This window comes from Rhincodon typus, chromosome 22 (genome assembly GCF_021869965.1).
Source record: "Rhincodon typus isolate 14 chromosome 22, sRhiTyp1.1, whole genome shotgun sequence".
Classification (NCBI taxonomy): domain Eukaryota; kingdom Metazoa; phylum Chordata; class Chondrichthyes; order Orectolobiformes; family Rhincodontidae; genus Rhincodon; species Rhincodon typus.
The window spans coordinates 45,866,952-45,874,666 of record NC_063353.1 but is presented as its reverse complement, the minus strand read 5'-3'; the positions used below and the strand labels follow the sequence as shown (position 1 = coordinate 45,874,666).

The window sequence follows — 7,715 nt, the reverse complement described above, 5'->3', positions numbered from 1 at the left end:
GCCCACCACATGGTCCTCCCCCACACCCTCCAACTCCTCTCAGTGACGCTGTCTGCCCACCACATGGTCCTCCCCCACACCCTCCAACTCCTCTCAGTGACGCTGTCTGCCCACCACAGAGTCCTCCCCCACACCCTCCAACTCCTCTCAGTGACGCTGTCTGCCTGACTTGAGCCCGCTCCAGTGCTTTCTTAGTATTCCCCAGGATTCCTGTTTAGTGCTTAATGAATTGTAATAGTAAATCAGATAATCAATGGCCTGTGGTCTAATCAACCATCTCTGCCCATCTTACAAATCTGTTAAATAAACTATATTTAAGCATCAGAGCCACCCTCAGCGCTCAGCCTCACTTTGATTTAAGAATCAAATGTCATATGTCTTAATACGAACCCTTCCCCTCCAGAACTGCAGGAGGCTCCTCAATCTCTGAAACATGTTCCGTCCGTTATTTAGATCACAGATCTTGGAATGACACACATGAACGTACCTGAAACCAGCAATGCAGCCATCTTCTGAAGCTGTTTTAAGGAAAGAGCTTTCAAAGGAAGGCATATTTTCAGCATTGTTAGCAACCTCTGACCTCTGTGAGAGAGGAACGTTGTTCACATTGATAGAGCAATCGAGAGGAGGCAGCAGTACATCGCATTTTCACCACACACTTCACAATTCTGTTGTACTGGACAACAGCTTTCATTTTTATATCCACTTGTGGGTCATGGGTGTTGCTGGCTGGATGGGGCTTGTACATGTGGGGGTGTTCCCATGTATCTGCTGGCCCTGTCCTTCTAGATGGAAATGGTCATGGGTTTGGAAGGTGCTGGCTGAGGATCTTTGGTGAATTTCTGCAGTGCATCTTGTAGATAGTACACACTGTTACTACTGAGCGTCGGTGGTGGAGGGAGTGGATGCTTGAGGATGTGGTGCCAATCAAGCGGCTGCTTTGTCCTGGATGGTGTCAAGTTTCTTGAGTGTTGTTGGGGCTGCCCCCATCCAGGCAAGCGGGGAGTATTCCATCACACTCCTGACTTGTGCCTTGTAGATGGTGGACAGGCTTTGGGGAGTCAGGAGGTGAGTTGCTGTAGTATTCCTGGCCTCTCGTAGCCACAGTACTTGTATGATGAGTCCAGCTGAGTTTCTGTTCACTGGTAACCCCCAGGAAGTTGATAGTGGGAGATTCAGTGGTGGTAACACCATTGAATGTCAAGGAGTGTTTGTTAGATTCTCTCTTGTTGGAGGTGGGCATTGCCTGGCATTTGTGTGGAGCCAATGTTCCTTTCTGTGATATGAAGCATTCCCTTACATCTAATCATAAAATTGAGAGAACTGCAGATGCTGAAAATCAGAGACATAAGCAGAAATTGCTGGAAAAAAACTCAGCAAGTCTGAAGTTCTGAAGAAGTAGCACTGGATCTGAAACATTAACTCTGATTTCTCTCCACTGATGCTGCCATACCTGCTGAGCTTTTCTTTTTCACACATGCTACTCCAGCCATCACGATCCATCCTAAATAAACCATTCAGTGTGACAAATATTAACTCCTTCATCACTTTAATACCTTTATTTGAAAATGGTGAGGCCTACATTTCTCTAATAAAAAGACCCAATTCTCTCAGTCAACATCCTCAGAACTGGTTATTATTTTCGTTTGTCTCTTCCAAAGACATTGATAGCCCCACAGTGTTTGGGGAACAAAACTAACATAGCATGCCAAATTCTTATAGGCCTTACCATTATCTATCCTTCAGTCAACATTACCAAACCAAATTATCTGGTCATCTGGTCATTATTGGATTATTGTTTGTGGGAGCTTACTATGTGTAAATTGACTGTCATGCTTCCTGGTAACTGTAGGTCAAAAGTATTTTATCAACTGCAAAGTGTATCAGGATGTTCTGAGCTCATAAAAGGAACAACAGAAATACGAGTAGTTATTAGCATTATTTAGCAACACATGCCAAAAACTTCCTGTCTTTCAAAAGGGTCCTTTCAGATTTTAGATTATCTGGGATTCTGTGATATAAACTGGATGCTGTAAAAGTTTTCTGTCAGTAACAATATTTTGGACTTAAGTTGTTTTGAAGAATTATGAAAATGCCAAATAGTTAACCACAGAAACATAACAGGATAGGAGGCCATTGGGACCATTGTGTTTGTACTAGCTCTCTGCACGAGGAACCCAAATCCCTTGACCTTACCTTGTAGCCCCGATGGTAATTATCTCATTTCCTTTTGAAAGCCACAATTGAATTTACTTCAACCCCACTCTCACGCAGTGCATTCAGATCCTACCCACTCATTGTAAAGAATTTTTTTTCCACATGTTGCCTTATTTTTTGGCCAGTCACCAGAATTTGTTGTTTTCTTATTCGCATTCTTCTGCTAATGCGAATGGTTTCTCTCTATCTACTCTGGTAGGCACGTCATAATTTTAAACTTCTCAACCCTCTCAATAGCTGTCCCCCCTTGGAGAAGCAGCAGCTGATCTTCCTATCGATTCACATAATTAAAGTCCCTCATCCCTGGAGCCATTCTCATTGAGATGTGTTGTACTGTCCTTAAAGATTTCACATCCTTCTTAAAGTTCAATGCTACAAAGTTGAGATCAAGCTAACATTTTATGAAACAAAATCAGGAACTGCTGGAAAAGCTTAGCAGGTCTGGTAGCATCTGTGGAGAGAAATCCGAGTTAATGTTTCAGGTCCAGTGGCCCTCAGAACCTCAGCTCTATGAGGATGGCTCCAGGGATGAGGGACTTCAGTTAAATGGATCAAGTTGTCAAGCAGGGGGCTGGTCTTCCCAGAGAGGAGGGAGTTGAGAAGATACAGTAGTTCATAATTGTGAGGTGCCTACCAGAGTAGATACAGAAAAACTGTTCACATTTGCAAGGTTCACTGGACCTGAAACATTACCTCTGATTTCTCTCCACAGATACTGCCAGACCTGCTGAGCTTTTCTAGCAATTTCTGTTTATGTTTCTGATTTCCAGAATCCACAGTTCTTTTGGTTTTTATTTAGTGTTTTCTGAAGGTTTATCATAGCTTCCTTTTGTAATCAACGCGTCTATTTGCAAAATCCAGGATACCATTTGCCTTATTAATCATTTCTTAATCTGGCCTCTCACCTTCAACAATTTATGTATACATAGTCCAGGTCCTCCTGCTCTTGGCAATTAGAATCGTATCTTTTATTTTATATTGCTTCCCCTTGTTCTGTATCACTTCACATTTCTCATGATTCCAACACATTAAGTTCGGAAAACTTGCCAGCAGCTTTCGAGAAACTTAGTATGACTTTATAGTGCATTTATGGTGCCTGTCAGAGTCTATTTCCAGCTAACAACACAACAAAAGACATCACAGGCATGTGTGTCTGCCATTGGTTGTTCTGAATTAACAACGATAACATTTCTGCAGGAGAGAGCGTACTCACAGGATGTAAGAAATGACTCCGATGGACCAGCAGTCCACAGCTTTGCTGTAAGGTTTCTGGGCCAGCACTTCTGGAGCTGGGAGAACAAACAATGAGAATCAATTTAAAGGAGAACAGCAACCAGAAATGCAGAGGTCAATAATTCACAATCAACACTCACTGAAACATCACAGAGGGAAGGATTTCACCGGTGCTGTCAAACACATTACAAATAGGCTTTGTTAAAAAGCTAAAATGCAGCTGTCTTTCTTTGCAAAGTAAATTGTAAAGATGAAATTGTAAATTATTGAATGCACACAGTTCATCTTTTTAATCTAAAAGCCTTCTTAATTCTAACAGGAATTATTTTCAACAGGTAGTCAAATATATTGCAGTTCAGTGAGCAGCAGCGCAAGTTGCCATTAATGAACATGAGTAATTAATTACAAAAGGACAGCTTTGTACCTGACACATAAGAACAATCATGTAACTGATACAGAGTCAGAGCAAGGGGATGAGTTGACAGCCTGTTAGGCAGAGCAAGTGGATGTGAACATCGTTGCTGTGGCTGAAAGGTTAAGCATTTTCCACAGTTTCTGCGAATTCATTTGTGAGAAAATTAGTATTCATCTTACTAATGATGTAATCATCTCCATGAAATGAGTTCATAGTTGAAGAAAATTGAACCCTAACAATAGGCTGCAGAAAAACACGCATCTGAGATTGAGATAACACAGTGTGGAGCTGGAGGAACACAGCAGGCCAGGCAGCATCAGAGGGGCAGGAAACCTGACATTTCAGGTCAGGACCCTGGCCCGCTGTGTTCCTCCAGCTCCACACTGTGTTATCTCTGACTCCAGCATCTGCAGTTTTTACTATCTCATCTGAGATTGATATGTTTTTGCTGGGGAATGGTGTCAGGATTCTGAAGCTAAGTGGGGTCAACAGTGGGATCATCAAAAATCCAACTGAAAATCGTTTGAGGGCATTGAGTGGTCTTTTGCTGTTCTTACATCCGTCTTTTGTCTGATTGTTTACCCACAATGAGTGAGTGGGAGACAGTACAAAATCCTGACCCCACATGGCACTAATTCTGAATTTGAAAAGACCCATTGCATGTTCAAAATCCTTCCAGGAATCTGTCAAATTTAGAAAAATTGCAGATGGCATAATCTTGGAAGCATCATGAACTGTAAGGAGAATTGTAATAACTTCATTAGGATACTGACTGATTGGTGGAAAGTCGTGCATGGTGGTGGCTGATGAAATTTAATGCAGAGAAATGTGAAATGTATCTTTTGCTTGGGAGAACAAGGAGGGGCAATCTACAGTGAAGGGAGCAGCTCTACAGGGGGTATGGCAGCAAACAGACCCGGGGGACCTGTGCAAAAGTTGTGAAGGTGGCTGTGCAGATTGAGAAGGTGGTCAAAAAGGCATCCGGGATCCTTGGCTTTACAAATGGAAACATAGAGTAGAAAAGCGAGGAAGTTACAATGAAAGTTGCTATAATAATAATTCAGCCTCAACTGGACTATTGTGCCCAGTTCAGTGCACTGCACTTTAAGAAGGATATAAATGTTTGCCAAAAAAAAACCTAAAGAGATCGCTGGAAATAGTTCCACTGAAGCGCGACTTGAGTTACCGGGATAAATCGCATGTTATGGGATGGTTCACGTTAATAAAGTGAGAGTTGAGACAAGATTTGATAGATGTACCCAAATCATGATTGCCTTGTGAAAATCCAGTTCATATGTTTTTGAACGGCTTTTAGTTTTATGAATTATAGTGTTAAATGCAAGATAAATGGATACAACTGGATATGCATCTCAAGTGAATGCAATTCAAACAAGCTTAGAGACGTATTAACGAGATAACTGCTCTTTCATTAGTCTCTGAAGTAGTTCTGTGCTAACTTTATCAAATCCTATAAATTTCCAGGAATTGATACACCATGTACAGTGTGGCTAATAGATAAATTTTATAGATAAGTGTTGAGTGATTCAGAAGACTCAAAAACAACGGAGAGTTCTTTTTCATCCAAGCTGTAAAACAGAAATATACCTCATAACCTGAGAAGCCAAACCAAAAGGTGAGTCAGTGCCCTCAGAACAGGAAAGTGGATTGGTATAATGTTTGGACACAGTAAGGACTGCAGATGCTAGAAGCTAGAATCAATAAATGTGGAGCTGGAAAAGCACAGCAGGTCAGACAGCATCCGAGGAGCAGGAAAGTTAACGTTTCGGGCCAAAACCCTTCATCAAGACTGGGGAGTGGGGGGATACCAGAAATAAATAGAGGGAGGGAGTGGGCCTGGGGGGAGGGTAGGTGAGATGGAGATAGGTGGATGTAGGTTATTGTGGTTAGTCATTGGGAAGGATGGGGCGGATAGGTGAGTAGGAAGATGGACAGGCTAGGGGTGGAGAGATTTTGAAGCTGGTGAAGTCAATGTTGAGGCCACTGGGCTGTAAGCTCCCAAAGTGAAATATCAATTGTTCCTGCGGTCTACATTTGGCCTTACTCTGACAGTGGAGGAGGCCAAGGACGGGCATGTTGCCAGGGGAGTGGGAGGGGGAGTTAAAGTGGATGGAAACTGGAAGGTTGCGTTGGTTAGTGGATGCAGAGTGCAGATGCTCTGCAAGATGGTCCCTGAGTCTGTGTTTAGTCTCCTCGACATAGAGGAGACCACATTGGGAGAAACAGATATAGTAGATGAGATTAGATGAAGTGCAGGTGAATCTCTGCTGGAAACGTTCAATTCCACGGCCCCCAACAACTCATCTTCACCATGGATGTTAAGTCCCTGTACACCTGCACACCCCATGAGGATGGCCTGAAGGTCCTCTGCTTCTTCCTCTCCTGTAGGTCTACCCAGACCCCCTCCACCGAAACTCTCATTCGTTTGGCTGAACTGGTCCTCACTCTCAACAATTTTTCCTTTGATTCCTGCCACTTCCTACAAACGAAAGGGGTGGCTATGGGGACATGGGCCCAAGCTATGCCTGATTCTTTGTAGGATTTGTGGGACAGTCCTCTTCTACACTGGCACCATCCCCCAACTCTTTCTCCATTATATTGATGACGGTATTGGTGCTGCCTCATGATCCCGTGAGGAGCTTGAACAGTTCATCAACTTTGCCAACATCTTTCATCACACCCTCAAATTCACCTGGGCCAATTCTGACACCTCCGTCCCCTTCCTGGACCTCTCCATCTCCATTTCTTGTAATCAACTCATCACTGACATCTGTTTCAAACCCAATGACTCTCACAACTACCTCGACTACACCTCCTCTCACCCACCCTTCTGGAAAAATGCTATCCATATTCACAATTCCTCTGCCTCCACCACATCTGCTCCCAGGATGAGGCGTTTTACTCCAGGGTATTCCAGATATCCTCCTACTTTAGAGACTATAGTTGCCCCTCCACTGTCATTGAGGATGCTCTCAATCTCATCTCCCCCATTTTCCGTGCTTCTGCCCTCAAATCCCCTCTCCCCAACAACAATAAGGATACAGCCCCCTTGGTCCTCACATACCACCCCACCTGCCTTCGAATCCAACGCATCATCCTCTGATATTTCTGCCAGCTACAATCAGACCCTGCCACAAAATGATACTTCCCTCCCCACCCCTGTCCACTTTCCACAGGCGCCATTCACTCTGCAACTCCTTCGTCAGCTCCACACTCCCCAGCAATCCCTCCACCACACCCAGTACCTTTCCCTGTAACTGCAGCAGGTGCCCCTGCACCTCTCCTCTCATCTCCATCCGAGGCGCCAAACAATCCTTCCAAATCTGTTAGAGATTCACCTGCACTTCGTTTAACCTCATAGGTTTACTGTAGCCGTTGCTCCCAATGTGGTCTCCTCTATATTGGGAGACTGAACGTAGACTCAGGGACCAGTTTGCGGAGCATCTATGCTCTGCATGTATCAACCAACCCAACCTTCCAGTTACCATCCACTTTAACTCCCCCTCCCACTCCCCTGGTGACATATCCATTCTTGGCCTCTTCCATTTTCAGAGTGAGGCCAAATGTAAACTGGAGGAACAACTCCTGATATTTCACTTTGGGAGTTTACAGCCCAATGATCTGAATATTGACTTCACCAGCTTCAAAATCTCTCCTCTTCCAACCAGTCCATACTCTGGCTCACCTGTCCACTCCACCTTTCCCACTGACCAACCACAATAACCCCTTACAAAAACAGAAGTTGTTGGAAAAGTTCAGCAGGTCTGGCAGCATCAGTGAAGAAAAAATCAGAGTTAACGTTTCGGGTCCGGTGACCCTTCCTCAGAACCGG

The 7,715-nt window shown here is 43.9% G+C and overlaps 1 protein-coding gene across 1 annotated transcript in view; it reads right to left on the bottom strand.

Annotated features, from left to right (window-relative positions):
* camk1da (calcium/calmodulin-dependent protein kinase 1Da) overlaps window positions 1-7,715 on the bottom strand; it is a 395,944-nt gene that overhangs the window by 223,012 nt on the left and 165,217 nt on the right. The window lies entirely within an intron of this gene.